At 38.5% G+C, this 24,746-nt stretch overlaps 1 protein-coding gene across 4 annotated transcripts in view; it reads right to left on the minus strand.

The window, feature by feature from the left end:
• The window catches only part of FANCC (FA complementation group C), a 281,309-nt gene that overhangs the window by 251,242 nt on the left and 5,321 nt on the right, over nt 1–24,746 (minus strand). For 2 of the 4 annotated variants that reach the window (XM_060301112.1, XM_060301111.1), the window contains exon 2: nt 8,237–8,295. The exons of the other annotated variants lie outside the window; for them this stretch is intronic. The gene's annotated coding sequence lies outside the window, so the exon portion shown is untranslated. The remainder of the gene's footprint in view (nt 1–8,236; nt 8,296–24,746) is intronic. 4 annotated transcript variants of the gene reach the window in all.

A 24,746-nucleotide genomic window follows, 5' to 3' on the forward strand; every position in this document is an offset into this window, starting at 1 on the left:
GCACAGAATGTAACTCTAGAAAATATATTGCTGAATTGATACCTAACCAGTCATATCACTAAGTGGAAAATGAGGAGAAAAACAAATTAGAGTGGTGCAGATTTTGAATGCTTGTCCCACCCTGGTCTAGCTGAAAGACAAAACCACAAGAAACAGGCTCAGAATCATTTAAATAAAATTCTTTCTTTAAATATAGCACTCTAAAATGTCAAACTACAAAAGACCCCGAATAGCCAAAGCAATCTTGAGAAAGAAAAACGGAGCTGGAGGAATCAGGCTCCTGGACTTCAGACTAGACTACAAAGCTACAGTAATTAAGACAGTATGGTACTGGCACAAAAACAGAAATATAGATCAATGGAACAGGATAGAAAGCCCAGAGATAAACCCTCGCACATATGGTCACCTTATCTTTGATAAAGGAGGCAAGAATATACAATGGCAAAAAGACAGCCTCTTCAATAAGTGGTACTAAGAAAACTGGATAGTTACATGTAAAAGAATGAAATTAGAACACTCCCTAACACCATGCACAAAAACAAACTCAAAATGGATTAAAGACCTAAATGTAAGGCCAGACACTATCAAACTCTTAAAGGGAAACAGGCAGAACACTCTATGACACAAAACACAGCAAGATCCTTTTTGACCCACCTCCTAGAGAAATGGAAATAAAAACAAAAATAAGCAAATGGGACCTAATGAAACTTAAAAACTTTTGCACAGCAAAGGAAACCATAAACAAGGTGAAAAGACAACCCTCAGAATGGGAGAAAATATTTGCAAATGAAGCAACTGACAAAGGATTAATGTCCAAAATATACAAGCCGCTCATGCAGCTCAATATCAAAAAAACAAACAACCCAATCCAAAAATGGGCAGAAGACCTAAATAGACATTTCTCCAAAGAAGATATACAGATTGACAACAAACACGTGAAAGGATGCTCAACACCACTAATCATTAGAGAAATGTAAATAAAAACTACAATGAGGTATCACTTCACACCAGTCAAAATGGCCATCATCAAAAAATCTATAAACAATAAATGCTGGAGACGGTGTGGAGAAAAGGGAACCCTCCTGCACTGTTGGTGGAAATGTAAATTGATACAGCCACTATGGAGAACAGTATAGAGGTTCCTTAAAAAGCTACAAATAGAACTACCATATGAGCCAGCAATCCCACTACTGGGCATATACCTTGAGAAAACCATAATTCAAAAAGAGTCATGTACCACAGTGTTCACTGCAGGACTATTTACAATATCCAGGACATGGAAGCAACCTAAGTGTCCACTGACAGATGAATGGATAAAGAAGAGGTGGCACATATATACAATGGAATATTACTCAGCCATAAAAAGAAATGAAATAGAGTTATTTGTAGTGAGGTGGATGGACCTAGAGTCTGTCATACAGAGTGAAGTAAGTCAGAAAGAGAAAAACAAATACCGTATGCTAACAAATGTATATGGAATCTAAAACAAACAAAAATGGTTCTGAAGAGCCTAGGGGCAGGACAGGAATAAAGACGCAGACGTAGAGAATGGACTTGAGGACATGGGGAGGGGGAAGGGTAAGTTGAGACGAAGTGAGAGTGGCATGGACATATATACACTATCAAATGTAAAACAGATAGCTAGTGGGAAGCAGCCATATAGCACAGGGAGATCAGCTCGGTGCTTTGTGACCACCTAGAGGAGTGGGACAGGGAGGGTGGGAGGGAGACGCAAGAGGGAGGGGATATATGTATATGTATAGCTTATTCACTTTGTTATACAGCAGAAACTAACACACCATTGTAAAACAATTATACTCCAATAAAGATGTTAAAAAATAATAAAATAAAATGTCAAACTAATACCATCCTAAAATATCGACTATTTTTAGTGTCTTTTTATATTTTAATTGACCAATGCAATTGGATTCCATTAATAGCTAATTTTTGCCTAATTTAATTCTAACAAACTCACTTAAGTTAAAAGACCATAATGAAAGAATAAAAATATTTATACCATATTTTTGCATTCCTACAATTCAAAAGCAACAGTATCAAATTTTTTCAGGCTGTGAATAAACATGCCATACTTTAGGCTAAAAGCATATTTTATCCCAAAATTAGAAGTGAAAATGAAGCTCAAAAGAAATGACCTCCCAGTCTTGAATTCAGTGGCATTAATATTAATGACAATCCCACTCATTTCAAAGGCATGTCCCAGAGTGTTTATATTATGAAAAATGGGTCTGGAATGTCATCTTCAGTAAATTTTAAACTGTTTAATCTGAGGTTTTGCTAGATTTGTAACAGCTGCACTTGTGTTTACAACTATAATTTACAGCACGGCACTCTTTTACACATTTTTTTTTTGGATATGGTTGGTACAAACATGCTGTACTGATCAATGGAAATGAGTTTGGTATCTCTCTATAGCTACAAGTTTAGTCAGAATATAGTTTTGTTTTGGATTAACACTGTAAAACAAATGCATCATGGACCTTCAGAAGTCTTATGGTATTGGTTAAAGAAGGAAAAGACAAAAACTTCCATTCATATACAAACATTTGGAAAATGACTCAATTTGTGTTTGTTGAATTCAAATTTTGTTTGGGGAAAAGATATGCACATCAAACACACTGTGGGTCTAATTTGTTTGCTGGCATTCATTGAGGGTCTCGGGGCACATTACCAAGCAGAAACTGGTTGGGCAGTATTCAAAAATTACATTTCTTCTAATGCCTCTATTTACACATAGAAAGATGCAACAAAAAAGCCTGCCAAAGACTTTCTTAAGAATGCTTCAGGGGCTTCCCTGGTGGCGCAGTGGTTAAGAATCCGCCTGCCAATGCAGGGGACATGGGTTCGATCCCTGGTCCAGGAAGATCCCACATACTGTGGAGCAACTAAGCCTGTGTGTCAAAACTACTGTGCCTGCGCTCTAGAGTCCACGAGCCACAACTACTGAGCCCACGTGCCACAACTACTGAAGCCCATGCCTAGAACCCGTGCTCCACAACAAGCCACCGCAATGAGAAGCCCGCACACCTCAACAAAGAGTAGCCCCTGCTCGCCACAACTAGAGAAAACCTGCACACAGCAACAAAGACCCAACACAGCCCAAAATAATAAATAAAATAAATAAAGTTATTTTAAAAAAAAAGAATGCTTCAATAGGAAGCATCAGCAACCCTTGATGTGGAGTTGCTGGTGCAATGAAAAGAGCACCGAAAAGAGTTAGTTTCTCAGGGTAACACTCAACAGCTTTGTCACTAACCTCATCTTCCTCCTCTGCAAACATTTCAAAGAGAAGTTATTACTGAACGTGAATGTTTTCTGCTAAAATCAGTTGAGTCTGGGTAACCAGAAATGCTCAGCTCTTTTAGTAACTGAAAAGGTTATCATGCCATAAGAATTAAGACACATGTAAAAGTTGCACAATAGAAGTAACCCCAGCAGTTCTCTAGTAGCTATCTTCTTTTTGGGCAATCTCTCGGGAACCCTTAATCCTGGTCAAAATTAATTTTTTTGAAAAAGCTCCACTCTATGTTCCTTTTTAATACCTGTCTTACCTTGGTATATATGGTTACTGTAAGAATCACGTACAATCTATATGAAAATAATTTGGAAAGTATGAAACATATTTAGTAGGGCTTATGACCAAGGCAATGTTAGAAATGAACCAAGACCCAACAGTAGTGAAAAAAAAAAAAAAGCTTATAAAATCAATGAACTTCACGGGGCTTCCCTGGTGGCACAGTGGTTGAGAGTCCGCCTGCCGATGCAGGGGACACGGGTTCGTGCCCCTGTCCGGGAAGATCCCACATGCCGCGGAGCGGCTAGGCTCGTGAGCCATGGCCGCTGAGCCTGCGCGTCCAGAGCCTGTGCTCTGCAACGGGAGAGGCCACAACAGTGAGAGGCCCGCGTACCGCAAAAAAAAAAAAGAAAAAAAATCAATGAACTTCTTAAAAACATCAATAGAACAAAAGCTCTGATTTCTAAAGGGTATATGGTATATTATTGTTCAAGATAATAATAATAAGCTTTTTTCTACAAGTATGAAACTTTGAACTCACCAGAGAACATAGACTAGAGTAGTAATTTCCCCAATAAGTATGATAAATTTGTTTTGAACTACCCATTGTTTTTTCTGTCAGTTTGGCATTTCAAAATGATTCAAAAGTTAGTAAATCACTTTAGACAAAGGTCATAAATTCAAATGTCCACAATAGGTAAGTATAATGAGTAAAGCAATCAGATGGGCTTGAAGCAACCAGGAGACAAAGCACTATCCAAAGAAGACGGCCAGAACTTAGCTCCTGCCAGCTGCTGCCAAATAAAGAAGTCAGATTTAGTGTTGCCAGATTGCTTTTCATCTAAAAGATAAGCTGAAAATATGGATTTTTAAAGGTAAAATAACATAGTATTTAAATGTAGGTAAATGACTCAAAAAAGCTTAAAACATCATGCAAGCCACACCTATCTGCAAAGCAGATCTGGTCTCAGCTTTATCATCTCTACCATGTTTGCTCTATATAGATAGATCTATTTAAAATACCATTACAAGATTGAAAAGAACTTTGGTGACTTTTTTTTAATGCTTCAATTATACTACGAGTCATGTTAATGTATTCAACAGAGTTTGCTTTTTCCTATAAAAATTATTACCTGAACTTCATCAAGCAAGAGAATTCATCTGGCCAATCGCAAATGGAAAACAGTAAACGATTCTTCTTTTACCAAATACCCAAGTATGCCACGACACCCTCTCCCCCCAATCCATCCTGGAAGGTAACCTCAGCTAGAAAAGGAATCAAGTCTACTTTGCCCACTATTATATCCCCAGCACCTAGCACAGTGCCTAACTCATTATAGTTGTATGTGACAGAGTTTAACAGTGCTCCCCACATCTGGGGCAAACGAGTATTTCCCAGCTCCTTGGTAGTTAGGCTGGCCATATGACTAAGTTCTGGCCAAAGGAATGAGAGCATAAATGATGTATACTACTTCCAGGCCTGGCCTCTAAAACATCCTGTGCAGTAGTCTAACTTCTCCCCCAAAACACAAGGCTGGAAGTAAAGGACTGAGTCAGTGCAGCTAGAAAATGGAAGGAGCCCAGAGAAATTGGGGACTCTGCAGAAAATCTGTCATGGAAATATGCACAAAAGAGACATCTGACATACAGGGGCCTGTGACACCAGCAAAAATTAGCACTTGTATTATGTTAAGCCACTGAGATTTAGGATTTTGTTACCACAACTAGTATTTACTTTGACTAATACTGTGTTCAATATTTGTTAAATGAACACCTAAATAAATAAATAAATGCCTTAGGCAAGAATCAGGCATCAAAAGTGCAAAGATTCCTGTCCCTCTGAGTTGGCTGACAAATGCTAAAGTAATGATGTTCAACCCCATTACAGACATTATGGCTTGAATTTCAAAACATAGGAGATTGTGGAAAACAACCAGAAAATTAGCACAAAGGCAGTCAAAACAGTTAAATGAGAATAGAATCTCCAAGAACTTACGTGTACCTCAACAGAGGCAGAAAAAGCATGTAACAAAAATTAATATCCATTCGTGTTTTTAAACATCTCATCAAACTAGGAATACAGAGAAACTTCCTCAGCCTGACAAAGAATATCTACAAAAAACCTACTACATGTTACATTATACTTAATGATGAAAGAAAGAATACTTGGAAAACTCAATATTGTTAAGCTAACAATTCTCCTAATGTGATCTACAGATTCAATGTAATCCCAATCAAAATCTCAGGAGGGTTTTTTGGAGATATGAACAAGCTAATTCTAAAATGTATATGTAAATAACCTAGAATAGCCAAACAACTTTGAAAAGAACCATGTTGGAGGACTTACACTACTTAATTTCAAGACTTATAAAAAGGCTATAGTAATCAAGGCATATAGACATGTATATAGACAGTGGAACAGAAAAAAGAGTTCAGAGATAGAGCCACACATATACTGTGTGATTTTTGACAAGTTCCAAAGCAATTCAACAGGGAAAGAATAATCTTTAAAGTATGGAACAACCGGAAAGGTACATAAAAAAATGAACCTGATCTCTTTCCTCATACAATACATAAAAACTGAACTCAAAATGGATCATAGACCTAAAATGTAAGAGCTAAGCTGGACTTCATCAAAATTAAACTTCTTGTTCTTCAAAAGATACCATTATAAAAATAAAAAGGGAAGCCATAAACTGGGAAGAAAACATTTGCAAATCAGGTATCTGACAAAGGACTTGTACTAGAGAAGTGCAATTTAAAATGACTGTGAGCTATCACTACAAACCCATTAAAAGGGCTAAAATTAAAAAGACTGACCATACCAAGTATTGGTGAAGATGTGGAGCAACTGGAAACTCTCATATATTGCAAGTAGGAATATAAAATGGTATAACCCCTTTTGAAAATAACTTAGCAATTTTTTTATTGAAGTAGAGCTGGTTTACAATATTGTGTTAGTTTCAGGTGTACAGCAGCAACTTCTTAAAAAGTTAAGCTTTCACCTACCCTACAATCTAGCCCTTCCACTCCTAGATTTTTACCCATGAGAAATAAAAGCTCTGTTCATAGAAAGACTTGTACATAAATATTCATAACAATTTTATTTGTATAGACAAAAAATGGAAAGTACCCAATGTCCATGAAAAGGAGAAAGATAAACTGTGCTATATCCAAACAATGAAATGCAACTCAGCAATAAAAATGAACTAGTAATACATGCTATATAACACAATTATCAAAACAATTATACTAAGTGAAAAAAGACCAAAAAAAAGAAAAAAGAGTAGATATCATCTGATTCAATTTATATAAAATTTTAGAAAATGCAAATTAGTTTACAGTGACAGAAAGCAGATTAGTGATTGCCTGGGAATGGTGGAAGGGGTAGAGTGGAACAGGGGAGAGGATGACAAAGGAGCACTAGGAAACTTGAAGGTACGATATACATGTTCGTTATCTTAATTGTGGTGATGGTTTCAAGGATGTATGCATACTTAAAGAGTACAATTTGATGTGTTTTGACAGATCTGTAGTTCACTATCAATAAAACCTCAGTCAATCTGTTTCAAAAAATAATTAAGGTATAGCCAGATACTCATAGCTACTGTGGCCACAAAACAACACAACCAAAGATTGTTCTAATCAAATACAACAGTATTTTCAAACACTTGTCTTATTTTAACTATTTTGTCTCAAAAAAAGATAATTCTTTAAAAACTCATATTATTTTAAAGGTAAGGAAATTAGACAAATTATTTTAAAACTTAAAGAACTTAGTGCAGTATTAGCCATATATTAAATGTGTACTGTACACACTTGTAGAACTAAATGGAAATACAGATCTTTCATATAATGAAATAAATTTCTAGCTTTTAATATAGTTCCAAAGGAATGTCACTACCAAATTCAAGACATTGTTCACTGCACTTATCTTAATTTATAATCATTCAATTTAAAAATAAAGTCATTCTTATTACAGTACTTCATATAAAAGTATTTTTATGTGTGTTACTTCTAAAACTGGCTGCGCAGTTTCAAAAAAATACCAATTCATCAAAATACTTATCAGCAAGCAAAACTTTCACTAGCTTTGCCAACATTTTTAGTATAATGACTAAGAAGTCTAATGGTGCTGATCAGAATCAGAAACAGGATATTTTTCTGTGTGCCAAATACTGCAGAAAATACCACTTGATAAATAAAATATCATACTGTTATACCACTAACACAAGGTTACTTACTCTCAAGGCCTATGATTACAGATACACAGCTAACAGCTTCAAATAAAAGCAAAAATGAGTCTCACTAGAAACTGGAAATGTCCAAATACACATTCTATATAGCCTTTTGTTATAAATGCTGATTTGCAGGGACAGGCTAAAGAATCATCACAATCCATGTTTTACAAGGTCATGTTTGAGTACCCCAAGTTCAGAAAGCTAGGGTTAAGTACAAATGATTTCTTCAAACAAGCATAAGTCTTACAAATCAGTTTGAATGTATAATCTGCATACACTGTGTATATCACATACACAAGTAATTATAAACTATATCACTTAGAATGCTTTTGGTTTCTAGTAACTGAAACCTAACTTTATTCATCAAAATAAGATAAATTATGCTATGGTAAGTTTTTGCTCATGCTGTATGTTCAATGCCTGTGTGGGAGGTGAAGGGCATGAGAGTGGTCTGCTTACTCACTTGTGGACCCAAGATGACAGATGCTATGACATCTTAGCGCCTGGCATCCATAATCACCACTGCAGGGAAGAGAGACAGCTAGGTCATTCATCTACTACTAAATGTTTCTACCTAGAAGTAACCTGCTTAAAACCTATTGGCTAAAGAATCACATGGCTGTGCTTAGTTGCAAGTGAAGCTAAGAATTAATATTGTTGAAATGTCCATTCTACCCAAAACAATATACAGATTCAATGTAATCCCAATCAAAATTCCAATGGCATATTCACAAAACTAGAACAAATAATTCTAAAATTTGTATGTAACCATAAAATATCCTAACTAGCCAAAACAATCTTGAGAAAGAAGAACAAAGCTGGAGGTATTAAAATCCCTGATTTCCGACTATACTACAAAGCTAATAAAATCAAAACAGTATGATACTGGTACAGAAACAGGCATATAGATCAATGGAACTGAAAGTCCAGAAATAAACCCACACATACATGAACAATTAATTTATGACAGAGGAGCAAACAACATACAATGGATAAAGGATAGTCTCTTCAATAAATAGGAAAACTGGAGAGTCACATGCAAAAGAATGAAACTAGACCACCATCTTACACCATACACAAAATTAACTCAATGTGGATTAAAGAGTTGAATGTAAGGGAGTGGCCAAGATGGCAGAGTAGGAAGACCTTGAGCTCACCTCCTCCCATAGACACACCAAAATTACAACTATTTACAGAGCAACTACTGATGAGAAAAAAACAGAAAGTTAGCAGAAAAGATCTTCTACAACTAAAGATATAACGGAACCGCAGAGAAGGGCAGAAGAGGTAGAGATGCAGTATTGTCAAGACCCATATCCCTGGGGAAGGCAACCCACAAATGGGAAAATAATTACAGTTGCACAGAAGTTCTCCCCAAGGAGTGAGGGATCCAAGACACTCATCAGGCTCCCCAGCTCGGGGGTCCCACACTGGGCAGACAAGCCTCTAGAACATTTGGATTTGAAGGTCAGAGGGGATTATTTTCAGGAAAGCCAGAAGGCTGTGCAAAATAGAGACTCCATTCCTAAAGGGTACACACAAAATCTCACACACTCTGGGACGCAGGGAAGAAGCAGTAATTCGAAAGGAGCCAGGGTGAGACTCACCTGCTGATCTTGGAGAGCTTCCCAGAGAGGAAGGAGGCAAATGGAGTTCACCCTGTTAATACTGACAATGGGGGCAGCCATTTTTGGAAGCTCATTCTACCTGGAGGACAATGCTGCTGATAAGCACTATTTTGGAATCATTCCTCTAGCTTATTAGAGCTGAGACCCAGGCCCACCCACCAGCCTGTAGGCAGCAGAACTGGAACACCTCAGGCCAAACAACTAGCAGAGCAGAGACACAACCCCACCCACCAGGAGACCTGCTGCCCTAAGCCCCTGAGCCCACAGCAGCCCTGGGATTGGCCCTGATCACCAGAAGGCACAGGATCCAGCCCAGCACACCAGCACACCCCCAGGGCCCTGCAGCCAGAGACCCTGGGACATGGCCTCATTCCCAGTGGGCGAGCAGTAGGGCCAGGACCAGCCTCACCCACCAATGGAGAGACACCAACCCTGGGATCCATGGGACCACTGCCCCACCCAGGCAGGCTGACACTAGTTCTGGGACCCCCAGGGCTCTGTAGCCAGCCACTTCATGACCCAGCCCCAGCTACCAGCATACTAGCACCAGGACTGGGACTCCTCTGGCCATGCAGCCAACAATGCCAGACCCAGTCCCACACACCAGTGGCTGGCAGCCTCCACACAAGGCCAGACCTGGCAACCAACTGGACCAGGACTAGCCACTTCTACCGTGTGCCCACAGTAGTCAGCCAGCCACAACAGGATGACCCATACAGCCCACATAGAGGGCATCCATAGACAGTACAGGTCTGGTGACAAGAGAAGAGTGTACTGCTGGGACACACGGTACATCTCCAACAAAAGGCCACTTCTCCAAGGTTTGGAAATATAACCAATCTACCAGATATATAGAAATAAAAACAGCAAATTAGACAAAATGAGGCAACAGAGGAATATGTTCAAAATGAAGGAACAAGATAAAACCCCAGAAGAAAAACTAAGTGAAGTGGAGATAGACAATCTACTCAATAGAAAGTTCAAGGTAATGATTGTAAAGATGTTCAAACAACTCAGGAGAAAATTGGATGAACAGATTGAGAAGTTAGAAGTTTTTAACAAAGAGTTAGAAAATATAAAGAAGAACCAAGCAGAGATGAAGAATACAATAACTAAAATGAAAAATATGGGACTTCCCTGGTGGTCCAGGGGTTAAGAATCCACCTTCCAATGCAGGGGACGTGGTTTCGACCCCTGGTCAGGGAACTAAGATCCCACATGCCACGGGGCAACTAAGCCCATGTGCTCTAGAGCCTACGCACTACAACTAGAGAGCCCACATGCCACAACTAGAGAGAAGCCCGCATGCCACAACGAAGAACCTGCATGCCACAACGAAAGATCCCACATGCTGCACCAAAGATCCCGCGTGCCGCAACTAAGACCCGATGCAGCCAAATAAATAAATAAATAATTTAAAAAAAAAAAAAGAAAAATACACTAAAAGGAATCAATAGTAGATTAGAAGACAGAGGAATGGATCAGAGAGGTGAAAGACAGAGTAGTGGAAATCACTGAAGCTGAACAGAAAAAAAGAAAAAAGAATAAAAAGAAATGAGGACAGTTTAAGAGACCTCTGGGAAAACATCAAACATACTAACAATAGCATTACAGGGGTCCCAGGAGAAGAGAGCAAGAAAGAGATAGAGAACATATTTGAAGACATAATAGCTGAAAACTTCCCTAACCTGGGAAAGGAAACAGACATCCAGGTTCAGAAAGTACAGAGTCCCAAACAGGATCAACTCAACAACACACTGTAATTAAAATGGCAAAAATTAAAGATAAAGAGAGACTATTAAAAGCAGAAAGGGAAAATCAATAAGTTAAGTACAAGTGAACTCCAATAAGGCTATCAGCTTACTTTTCAGCAGAAACTCTACAGGCCAGAAGGCAGTGGCACAATATATTTAAAGTGATGAAAGGGAAAAACCTACAACGAAGAATACTCTGCCTGGCAAGGCTTTCATTCAGATTTAAAGGAGAGATCAAAAGTTTTACAGACAACAAAAAGCTAAGAGAGTTCGGCAGCACCACACCAGCTTTACAATAAATATTAAAAGGACTTCTCAGGCTTCCCTGGTGGCGCAGTGGTTGAAAGTCCGCCTGCCGATGCAGGGGACACGGATTCGTGCCCTGGTCTGGGAAGATCCCGCGGAGCGGCTAGGCCCGTGAGCCATGGCCGCTGAGCCTGTGCGTCCAGAGCCTGTGCTCCGCAACGGGAGAGGCCACAACAGTGAGAGGCCCATGTACCACAAAAAAAAAAAAAAAAAAGTACTTCTCCATACAAAAAAAAGGCCACAACTAGAAACATGAAAATTACAAAAGGAAAAATCTCATTGGTAAAGTCAAATATACAGTAAAGGTAGCAAATCAGCCATGTATAAACATGGTAGGAAGGTTGAAAGACAAAAGCAGTAAAACCGTCTATATCCACAATAAGTAGTTAAGGGATACACAAAACAAAAAGATGTAAAATATGATGTCAAAACAGTAAAAATGCAGGGTTGTTAAAATGTGTTTGAGCTCAAGAGATCAACAACTTAAAAAAATCATAGATAGATAGATAAGACAGCTATGTACAGTGTGGGGAATATAGTCAGTAATTATGTAATATTTTTATATGATAACAGTGTAACTAGACTTATAGTGGTGATCATTTTGAAATGTACAGAAATACCAAATCACTATGTTGTGTAATGGGAAATAACATAGTATTATAGGTCAGTTATACTTCAAAACCAAACGAACTCATAGAAAAAGAGATCAGGTTTGTGGTTACCAGAGGCATGGGGTGGGGGGAAAGGGGAATTGGATGAAAGCAATCGAAAGGTACAAATGTCCAGTTATAGGATAAATAAGTACGAGGAAAACACAGGGAATATATCCAATAATTTATAATAACTATACTATAAATGGAGTAAAACTTTTAAAAATTGCAAATCAGTATGTTGTACACCTGAAACTTAGAGAATATTGCACATCAACTATACTTCCAAAAAAAGTTACAAAAAAAAGATAAATAAGTCCTAGGAATGTAACGTACAACATGATAAATATAATTAACACTGTTATATGTTATATATGAAAGTTAAGAAAGTAAATCCTAAGATTTCTCATCACAAGAAAGAGATTTGTTTCTATTTTTTTTTAATTTTGTATCCATATGAGATGATGGATATTCACTAAACTTATTGTGATAATCATTTCATGATGTATGTAAGTCAAATCATTATGCTGTACACCTTAAACTTACAGAGCTGTTATGTCAATTATATCTCAATAAAACTGGAAGGGGAAAAAAAAAAGACTCGAATGTAAGACCTGAAACCATAAAATTCCTAGAAGAAAACATAGGCAGCAACTTCACTGACATTGGTCTTAGTGATTTTTTGGTGGATTGGACTCCAAAAGCAAAGGAACCAAAAGCAAAAATAAACAATGGTGCTATATCAAACTAAAAGTTTTCCCATAGTGAAGCTTCCCCATCATCAAAATGAAAAGGTAACCTACTGATTGGAAGATATCTGCAAATCATATATCCAATAAGGAGTTAATATCCAAAATATATAACCTCATACAACTCAACATCAAAAAAACAAACAACCCAACTAAAAAATGGGCAGAGGTCTTGAACAGATATTTTTCCAAAGAAGACATACAGATGGCCAAGGGTTCATGAACTGCTCGACATGACTAATCATCAGGGCAAATCACAGCCAAATTACAGCCAAATCACAGCAAATCACAACCATAATGATGTATCATCTCATACCCATCAGGATGGCTATTATTAAAAACAAAAACAAAAAAAAACAAGGAATAACAAGTGTTGATGAGGATGCAGAGAAAAGGAAACCCTTGTGCACTGTTAGTGGGAATGTAAATTGATGCAGCCACTATGAAAAACACTATGGAGACTACCATAGGATCCAAGAGTTCCACTTCTGGGTATTTAACTGAAGAAAACAAAAACACTAACTTAAAAAGATATATACACTCCTATGTTCACTGCAGCATTATTTACAGTAGCCAAGATATGGAAACAACTTAAGTGTCCACTGATAGATGTATGAATAGAGAGTATGTGGTACATATATACGGTGGAATATTATTCAGCCATAAAAAAGAATGGAATCTTGCCATTTGTGACAACATACATGGACCTTGAGGACGTTATGCTAAGTGAAATAAGTCAGACAGAGAAAGGCAAATACTGTTTGGTCTCACTGACATCTGAACTTATTGATATAGAGATGAGATTGGTGGCTGCCACAGTGCGGGAGCAGGGGACTGTAACAGGCCAAATAGGTGAATGAAGTCAAAAGGTATAAGCTTCCAGTTATATCATAAATAAGTCATGGGAATATAATGTATAGCATGATGACTATAGTTAGTAATACTGTACTGCATATTTGAAAGTTGCTACGAGAACAGATCTAAAGTTCTCATCACAAGAAAATTAAAATTCTGTAACTATGTATGGTGACTAATATTAACCAGACTTATTGTGATCATTTAGCAATATATACAAATATTGAATTATTATGTTGTATACCTGAAACTAATATATGTCATTATACCTCAATTAAAAAATGAAAAGTTGGGCTTCCCTGGTGGCGCAGTGGTTGAGAGTCTGCCTGCCGATGCGGGGGACACGGGTTCGTGCCCCAGTCCGGGAGGATCCCACATGCCGTGGAGCGGCTGGGCCCGTGAGCCATGGCCACTGAGCCTGCGCATCCGGAACCTGTGCTCCGCAATGGGAGAGGCCACAGCAGTGAGAGGCCCGCATACCACAAAAAAAAAAAAAAGAAAAGCTCACATATACTTTGATTTGGCAATCCAATTTCTAGAAATATATACTACAATTATAGTTACACATGTGCAAAATGACATGTATGTGAATATTTCTGGTAGCACTGTTTGCAACAACAAAAAAATTCATCTAAATCCATTGTGTTGCATTTACAAACTGAATAAAATGTAACTATTTAAAAGAATGGGGCAACATTCTGTGTACTATTAGGAGAGACTGCCAAGGGATATTATTAAGGAAATCCATCCTCATTATTCACTAATTCTGCATTTGTGAATTCATCTACTCAATATAATCTTCCTGTAACCCCAAAATCAATATCCACTGAACTTTTGTGTTCATTTGCGGATATACACAGAACAGCAAAAAATCTACGTCACCCTGTACACTCATTCTTAGCTGACTGAGGTCCAACAACATGTCTCTCTGCCTTCTTGTTCACTGCTCATACTATAAACAAATGTTACTCTGGGGTCTGTTTAGTGTCGTATTTTTTACATTTTTATGCTTTTTGTGGGTGACTTTGCTGTTTAAAATGGCCCCCAAGCATAGTGCTCAAGTGCTGACTAATATTACTAAACACAAGAAGGCTTTGATGCACCTTATGGAGAAAACATGTGCCTTACAGTTACAGTGGCAAGCTCTGTGGAAGACAACTTGTTAATTGTTTAATAGGTTTTTATACTTTGGGGAATTTTATATCACTTGCATGTACTACTAAATCAAAAGATATATAATTTTATAAAAGACAAATAAAAGAAACTGGCAGATCCTGAGACAGGGCAGACTTCATGATTGATCTACCTCCATCCTATTCCCCTCATGATAGCAAAATAGCTCAGTCATTACAGGAGTCCCATTACACACGATACCACCCAAAAAGAGAGTATAGATGAGACGCTGTTGCAGCATCCCCCCAAGTAAAAGACTTCAGATGTTTGCAGGCTGTACTTGTTTAAGCTTATGTCCATCCCGTGATCATGCAAATTTTATTGCCTATTTTAAGGCAGATTGCTTTAAGCCAATCAGAGTCTACTGCAGGAGCTAGTAGTGAGATGTGTGTTCCCTGAAGTCTATATAATGGTGACTTCTGAAAGAAAATCCAGGCCCTGTTAGGAAGGAGAAAAGCAAGAACGGATGCTGGGTAGGCACCCAGCAAGGTCAACAATCCTGAAGAAGCGCTAAGAGTTGTGGAAATAAAGCATACACACATAAGACAACAGTATAAATTACAGTGCATAAGGACCAGAAGTGATCATCAAGCAATCAGGGCTTGGTAAGGAAATCTACATTTCCTTACCAAGGATACAGCACATAAATGTACAAACAAAATCAGAGAAATGGGGTTAGGATTAAGTACAAGGAGGACTTATAATGTGATTGCTCTAAATAAACAACAACAACAAAAAAGGAACCAGCCCCAGGAGGATGTTGGAAGTCATTAAGGTAAATAGCACATCCAAATTCCTATGAAAGAAGCAAATTAGTTTAGCAGTTCTGCACCTTCAAACCTGACCAGGTAAGGGATCATAGAGCCAAACTCAAATTCTTAAATAATGCCTGACCTGAATAATTGTGTGTATGTGAAAAACAGCTGTCTCAAACTGTCTTATTGGTAGTTACCAGAGTATCAGACCCCAGATCTCAGATTATGCTAAAATAGATTAAATCTACACAAAATGTTTATATAACATATATATTCTGTATTACAAAATCAGTGATGGGCCTCTAAAGGAAAATGAAAAAACAACAGTCCTAAAAATCTGAAAAATGAAAACCATGTGGTAAAAGGTAATAAGAAGTATAGCCAGACAGATGTAAAGTCATGCCATCTGGAGGTCCTACCCACTGGATGCCATTAACACTGACCACAGTACAAATTCCCTTCCTCTTCCCCTTCCCTCTTACCCCCAACCCCACTTCCCTTGGTATCTGTACTATTTCTAATTTTTGGAGGCCTGAAAGAAGCAAAGGAAATACAAAGCCCAATTCATCACTATACTTTTGTACAGTGACATACATAAGTCATATTCTCACCAAAACCTACCTTTTGTGATATGGAAGTGGTAATAACCCTAAGGTTTTACTTTCACAGTTCAAGAAAATGAATAGGCTAAATACTCTCACCACTCACTATCTCCTGAGAAGGTTGGAAGCAAAGATAATGGATCAATCTGGGTCCCATCAGGAGAGAGAAATCACACAGTAATTTGAATAAAGAAAATCAAATATAAACAATTAGTCACTATAACAGGAGACTAGAGTAACCAGGGATTAGCTAGTCAAAAGTAAAAAAAAAAAAAAACTAAAGAATATAGGAATAGCAGATATAAAGAGGACCCACTACCTTCTAGTGCTAGAATTCAGCACCCAAGGAAGAGCACCCCCTTTGACCTTACCCACCATGCATGCAGTAAGATCTAGATCTTGTTGGAGAGGGCATAGCCATGGCTCACTGAATGACGGTGAAGTGTCAATGGGTGCTGTGCCGGTAGAACTTGCTGGAAATCCACCTTTTGTAACTTGCCAGATACCTACCCTGTAGGGTGCCATGGTCACAAGGAGGTGTCTCACCAGAGGCACTCTGTTACAAAATCACCTGAGGGGAATGATGGGTTAAGTTGCTGGCAACTGGGTGCTGCTGGCCATAGTGCACAATAGGACTGGGCACTAAAAAAGCCACACATGCCCAGGAGCCTGCCAGAGGAGCCACAAGTCCAAGGAGCTGGGCAGTAGGGGAGCCGTGCTCTGGAGGAACCACTCAAGCTACAGGAGCTGGGCACTGGGGAAGCCATGTGGGCTGCAGGAGCCAGAAGTACTTGTCCTGACAGTACATAAAATATCACACTGGTCTCCTACTTGAACATTTGCTGATTGCATCTGATGAACAGGAAATAACAAGTACTCTAGATGCCTTATTAACACACATGCCAATAAGTGGGTGAGAGATAAACCCCACAAAAGTTCATGGGTCCCCCACCTCAGTGAAGTAAATGGGGTTTAAGTTAGCAAATTTCTTCTATAAATATCCATATAGTTCAAGAAATGAATAGGCTAAAAACTCTCACCACTCAGTTTGTAGGTAGTCCAGTGGCTACCTACAAAAGGTAGGTTTTGGTGAGAATATGACTTATGTATGTCACTGTACAAAATATTTTAGGCTTTAGGGATTCTGTCACATATTCTTTTTGGGGTTTTTTTCAAACACTTAAAAATATAAAACACATTCTTAGCTCACAGGTCACCCAAAAACAGGTAGCAGGCCGAATCAGACCCACAGGTCATAGTTTGCTGATTCTTGATCTGGAGCATGTCGAGGTATCCTCTACAGGGTGAAATATAAGTTTCTCTACCTTGCACCACCTACCATGAAAAGAATCACAATGGTGGGGTAATTTTTTTGAATTCTGGAGGCAACATATATCACATTCACATGTACTATTTTGACCCGTCTATAGAGTCAAGGGTAAGCTGCCTGCTTTGAGTGGGAACAGAGCAAGAGAAGGCTCTGAAGCTAGATCCTTCAAGAATACAGATCTGCTCATGTACCAGACAAAAAATCCCAACCATCTAAGGCTCTGGCTGAGGGCAAAGGAAATAAGGGAATAAGTTGTGGAAAGAAGTCACAGATATCAATTATAGCCCTGTGGTCAACTAGAGGAACAAGGATTGTAAGTAGTTTTGCGTATTTTCTATTTGCTTATTATATGTGTGTGTGTGTGTGTGTGTGTATATATATTATATATATATATATATAATATATATACTCACATGTACACATATGTTAGAAAATTTCCTTCTCTTTCCTTCCCATTTTTATCTTATGTACAAGTTGTTAGAAGTTAGCTTTACAATTTTGTCTTTAAGCAACAGAATATTCAGTGGGACTACTGCTGATTTTGAAAAGTAATATAGTAAGCAATTAATACAATGACTCTTGGGATTGTGCATTTGCTCATTTGGGGAAAGAGTAAAATTTGTTCACTTGTAAGGATAGCTTTACCTTGTTGGGTAGAAATACAGTTGTTTTGTTGTTATACAGCCAAAACAACAGGCCTTAATAAATTTTAAAAGCACATGTTCTGGGGGACTTCCTTGGTGGTCCAGTGGCTAAGACTCCACATTCCCAGTGCAGGAGGCCCAGGTTCCAACGCCAGTCAGGGAACTAGATCCCACATGCCACAACTAAGAGTTCGCATGCCGCAACTAAAACCCAGCGCAGCCAAATAAATAAATAAATACTTTAAAAAAAAAAAAGCACATGTTCTGACCACAATGGACTTAAATTTAGAAATCAATAACAAAAATGTATGAAATCTTAAAATATTTGGAAATTAGGCCCACACTTCTAAATAACCAGTGGGTCAAAAAAAGAAATCACAAAGGAAATTAGAAAATATCTTGAACTGAGGACAAAAACACAGCATATCAGAATTTGGGGGATGTAGCCTAAGCAGTGCTTAAAGAGAAACTTGTAACTGAACAGGTGTATTAGAAAAAAAATAAAGGTCTCAAATCAATAACTTAAGCTTCTACCTTAAGAAACTAGAAAAAGAACATCAAACTAAACCGAAAGCAAGCAGAAGGAAAGAAATAATAAAGATCAGAGTGAAAAATTAATGGAATAGAACACAGAAAAACAACAGGTAAAATCAATGAAACAAAAAGTTGGTTCTTTCTGGATTTGAAAAGATCAAAACCAATAAACCTTTAGCTTCACCAGCAGTCCCCAACCCTTCTGGCACCAGGGACCAGTTTTGTGGAAGGCAATTTTTCCACAGACCAGGTGAGGGGGGGGTGGTTTCAGGGTGATTCAAGCACATTACATTTATTGTGCACTTTATTTCTATTATTATTACATTATAACATATAATGAAATAATTATACAATTCACCATAATGCAGAATCAGTGGGAGCCCTGAGCTTCTTTTCACTTGCCACTCACTGATAGTGTTTTAATATGTCTGCAAGCAATTGATTTATTATGGTCTCTGTGCAGTCAAACCTCTCTGCTAATGGTAATCTGTATTTGCAGCCACTCCCCAGTGCTAGCATCACTGCCTCAGCTCCTCCTCAGATCATCAGGCATCAGATTCTCATAAGGAGTGCGCAACCTAGATCCCTCACATGCACAGTTCACAGTAGGGTTTGCACTCCTATGAGAATCTAATGCTGCTGCTGATCTGACAGGAGGCGGAGCTCAGGTGGTAATGCGAGCGATGGGGAGCAGCTGTAAATACAGATGAAGCTTCACTCTCATGTCCGCTGCTCACCTCCTGCTGTGTGGCCCAGTGCCTAACAGGCCACAGACTGCTACTGTGCGTCAGGTACACAAAGTTGCATTTGGTAACAAAAGATTAAATGTTTTCCCCCTAAGATCAGGAACAAGAATGTCCACTCTCCTCACTTCTGTTCAGCAATGTATTGGAGATTCTAGGGAAAAAAAAAACCCTAAAGGCATCCAGATACAAAGAAGTAAAATTGTCTATATTCACAGTGACATGATACTGTATGTAGAAAATTCTAAGGAATTCACAAAAAATCTTACAGTAATAATCAAATAAGGTTGCAGAATACAAGATAAATATACAAAAATCAATTGTATTTTTACATACTGATGAACAATCCAAAAACGTAATTTGAAAAATAATTTTACTCACAATAGCACAAAAAAATGAAATACTTCAAAATAAAGTTAACGAAAGTAGGGCAAGACTTGTACACTGAAAATTACAAAACATTGCTAAGAGAAATTAAATATCTTAAACAGAAAGACATTCCATGTTCATGTTAAGATGGCAATGGCAATTCTCCCCCAAACAGATCTACAGATTCTATGCAATTTCTATCAAAATCCATGACAGTAGGCTTTTTGGAAAAAATGACAAGCTGATGCTAAAATTTATATGGAAATGTAAGGAAACCAGAATAGCCAAAACAATTTTGAAAAAGAAGAAAAACATCGGAAGACTTATACTACCCAATTTCAAAGTTTACTACAAAGATACCATATAATAAAGACAGTGTGGTGCTGGTGTAATAAGAGGCATAAAGATTACTCAAACAGAAATGAGAGTCTGGAAATAATTTATGGTCACTTGATTTTTTTTTTTTTTTTTTTTGCGGTACGCGGGCCTCTCACTGCTGTGGCCTCTCCCGTTGCGGAGCACAGGCTCTGGACGCACAGACTCAGTGGCCATGGCTCACGGGCCCAGCCGCTCCGCAGCATGTGGGATCTTCCTGGACCGGGGCACGAACCCGTGTCCCCTGCATCGGCAGGTGGACTCCCAACCACTGCGCCACCAGGGAAGCCCTGGTCACTTGATTTTTAACAAAGGTGCCAAGGCAATTAAAAGGGGAAAGGTCCTTTCTTTTTTCTGAACACATAGTGCTAGAACAACTGGATATTCATATACAGAAAAAGATGAATTTGAACTCATACCTCATACCATACACAAAAGTTAACAGAAATTGATCATAAGCCTAAAGAATGATCCAAAAAAAAAAAAAAAACTGATAAACTGGACTTCCTCAAAATAAAAACTTTTGTATTTCAAAAGATACCATGGATAAAATGAAAAAACAGATAACAAGTTGGGTAAAAAAATATATTTACTGAAATAACTTATAAAACATATATCTGATAATGGACTTGTGCTCAGAATATACAAAGAATGCCTACAGCCAGTAAGAAGGCAAACCCAGTGCAAAAAATGGACAAAAGATTTCAGTAGACATTTCAAAGACAACATAGCAACAGTTAATAAGAACATGAAAATATGTTCAACATCATTAGCCAATGGGGAAATGCAAATTAAAACCAACATGAGATACTACTTCACAGTAAAATGGCTATAAAAAAGACACAATAGCAAGTGAAGATATAGAAAAATTGAAACCCTCATACACTGCTTGTGGGAATTTGATATGGTACACCCATACTGGAAAACAGTTTGGCAATTTCTTAAAAAGTTAAAACATGAACTTACTATACAACCCAGTAATTCCTTCATAGGTATCTGTCCAAGAAAAACGAAAACGTATGTCCACACAAAGACTTGCACATGAATGCTCACAGCAGCATTATTCATAATAGCCAAAAAGTAAAAACAACTGAAATGTCCATCAACTGATGAATGGATAAACAAAATGTGGTATAATCATACAATGGTTATTCATCAATAAATAAGAACAAATTACTGATACATGCTACAACATGGATGAATCTCAAAAACTTTATACTAAATGAAGCCAAGCACAAGACAGCACTTATTCTATACATCCATTTATATGAAATGTCCAGAAAAAGTTAATCAATAGAGACAGAAAGCAAATCAATGGTTGCCTGAAGCTGAAAGCCAGCGCCAGGTTTGAGTACAAAACTCACATGGGCAAACTTGTTAAGGTGATGCAAAACTTCTAAAACTGAACTGTGGTGATCACTGCACAATCCCCCAAATTTACTAAAAATCACTTAATTATTTAGAAAATGAGGATATAGTTTCCAAAAGGTGATTTCCATATGAACTCTACCTTCCTGTAACTAGAGAAAGGTACCAGGAAGATTATAAATGTTCCTATATTAGAGATCTTAACAGAGATCTACACATGCAGCAGAGTTTATGAAGAGCCTAAGAGAATGGACCAGATAACTTTGCAAAGCCTCTTCCAAAATCAGTCCAAAAAGAAAAGTCTGATATTTAGTAGAAAATTAAAAATGCTCAAGATTTGCCTTGTTATCTAACTTTTCTGATGAAATTTTTAAACTTTTTCCTTCTCTACTTCTACTGCATTCTTATAAAAGACTGCGAAGTCAGTGCACTTCCCCTATAGGTGTTCTTTCATATTAAAAATCAGTCATTCAAGATCTATGAACAAAAACAGAGAATGTACATACCCCGGCCTAAAATAAAATTTAATAAATCCATTTAAGGGAGGGGGATCAAGATGGCGGAATAAGAGGACATGGAGCTCACATCTACATGTGGAATAATTCTCAAGGAAAACTAACTGCAAACTGGAAGAAGAAATCCTATTAAATCAAGGCTGTAATAAAGATACATACATAATTGGGCAGGACAGAAAGAAAAGCATCAGTTGGACCTGTGCCCCTAGGATGGGACTAAGAGGGAAATGGAGATGGCATGGGCAGGCACTTACCCTGGGGAGTGAGTGGGACCTATGCGGAGGAGACAAACCCCCTTGGCTGACTGGAGAACTGCTGGGACAGACAGAAAGACTGGAGAAGCCAAGACTCCACTAGTAAGAGGTACATGGGTGCTGGCTCACCACCAGACAGGGAGGAGAGAGGTCTGCCCTAGCGGCTGCTTCCTTGCCACACTCTCCAATCCACACCAATCCCATGCTTGGCATGGGATCTAGGGTAGCCAGGACCTGGGGAAAGACTCGATCTAGGGACACAGAGGAGACATGGGGGCCTAAGGTGTGGTCCAGGTGAGGCAGCAGTGGCCATTGTTGATGCTTACTCAAACAGCACCACAGAAGCAGCCCAGACTTCTGAAAGACGCGCCACTGCTTCCCCCAACCACCAAACCATGCTCCCCAGTCCCAGCTCATTGAATGCTCCGGCCCTGCCCACTCCACGCCACACAACAACGTAGCACTAGATCTGGGACAACCACAACAGGGGAAAAGACACACCTTGAGCTGCGTCTGAGCAGAGCTGCAGATGCCTACAAAGGCAGAACATCAGGTCTTTGTAAGCACGCAAGTCCCATTTGCTACAGTACTCCCCTCCTTTGAGGCAAAGGCCCCAGTGCAGGGAGAAGGAAAAACACACACTTAAAGAAAACAGAGCCAGCTTCAGTCCGACATTCAGGGCATCCTCTTCAGCAACCTGGGAGCAGAACCTGCCCCTTACAGGGTGACTACAGCCACTGAGCAGAGGGCAAGTCCTGCCTTTCACCCTGCACAGACTCTAGCTCCCCAATCATCAGCCACACCCCCTACCAAAGTGATAGCAGCCAGCACACTCTGAGGAAAAACATGACTGGCATCCACATCAAATTCAGCCCTAACACCAAAGGCACTGGGCACACGCAGTCTATACAGGGATGTTCCCACATAAGAACACTCCTTCAAGACCACAAGATATAACTGTTTCACCTAAATTCATAGAAACAGAGGAAGTTACATAAGATAAAAAGGCAGAGAAACTACCCTCAGTTGAAAGAGCAAGAGAAAACCCCTGAAAAAATAAATAATGAAACAGAAATAATCAGCCTACCAGACAATAAATTCAAAACACTGGTAATAAAAATGCTAACTGAATTAGGGAAGAGAATTGATCTCATCACAGATCATTTTAACAAGAAACTAGAAAATATAAAGAAGACCCTATCAAAAACAGTTCAACTTCTGAGATTAAAAAGCACTCTAGAAGCAATGGATAGCAGACCAAATGACACGGAAAAACACGTAGTGATCTGGAAGATGAAAATAATAGAAATCACCCAATCAGAACAGCAGACAGAAAGACAAATGTAGACCTTTTAGAATATGTTTGAATTTAAATGACTATCAGTTTAAAGCAAGTAGATATAATTATGGGTCAACATACATGAACCCCATGGTAACCACAAATCAAAAACCTATGATAGATATACAAAAACCAAAAAGAAAGGAACCCAAGCATAGGAGAAAAGAAAATCATCAAACCACAATTGGAGAAGAAAAAAAAAAGAAGAACAAGGAAGAACTACAAAAAACAAACGAACAAAAACAAAAAACTGGTAAACAAGGAATAAAGTGGCAATAGGTACATATCTATCAACAATTACTTTACATGTCAATTGGACTAAATGTTCCAATCAAATGACATAAGGTGGCTGACTGAATAAAAAAAACAAGACCCATCTATAAGCTGCTTACAAGAGACTCACTTCAGAGTCACACACAGACTGAAAGTGAGGGGATGGAAAAAGATATTTTATACGAACAGAAACAATAAGAAAGTGGGGGCAGCAATACTCATATCAGACAAAATACTAGACTTTAAAACAAAGGCTATAATGAAAGACAAAGAAGGGCATTATATAACCCTCCTACATTGTTGGTGGGAATGTAAATTGGTACAGCTACTACAGAGAACAGTATAGAGGCTCCTTAAAAAACTAAAAATAGAGCTACCATATGACCCAGCAATCCCACTCCTGGGCATATACCCTGAGAAAACCATAATTCGAAAGGATGCATGCACCCCAATGTTCACTGCAGCACTATTTACAACATCCAGGACATGGAAGCAACCTAAATGTCCATCGATAGAGGAATGGATAAAGAAGATGTGGTGCATATATACAATGGAATATTACTCAGACATTAAAAAGGGACGAGGGACTTCCCTGTTGGTCCAGTGGTTAAGACTCCGTGCTCCCAATGCAGGGGGCCCGGGTTCAATCCCTGGTCAGGGAACTAGATCCCACATGCTGCAACTAAGAGCCCCCATGCCACAACTAAAAGATTCCCCATGCACAACTAAAGACCCCAATGCTGCAGCAAAGATCACA

Source organism: Globicephala melas, chromosome 6, assembly GCF_963455315.2.
Source record: "Globicephala melas chromosome 6, mGloMel1.2, whole genome shotgun sequence".
NCBI lineage: Eukaryota > Metazoa > Chordata > Mammalia > Artiodactyla > Delphinidae > Globicephala > Globicephala melas.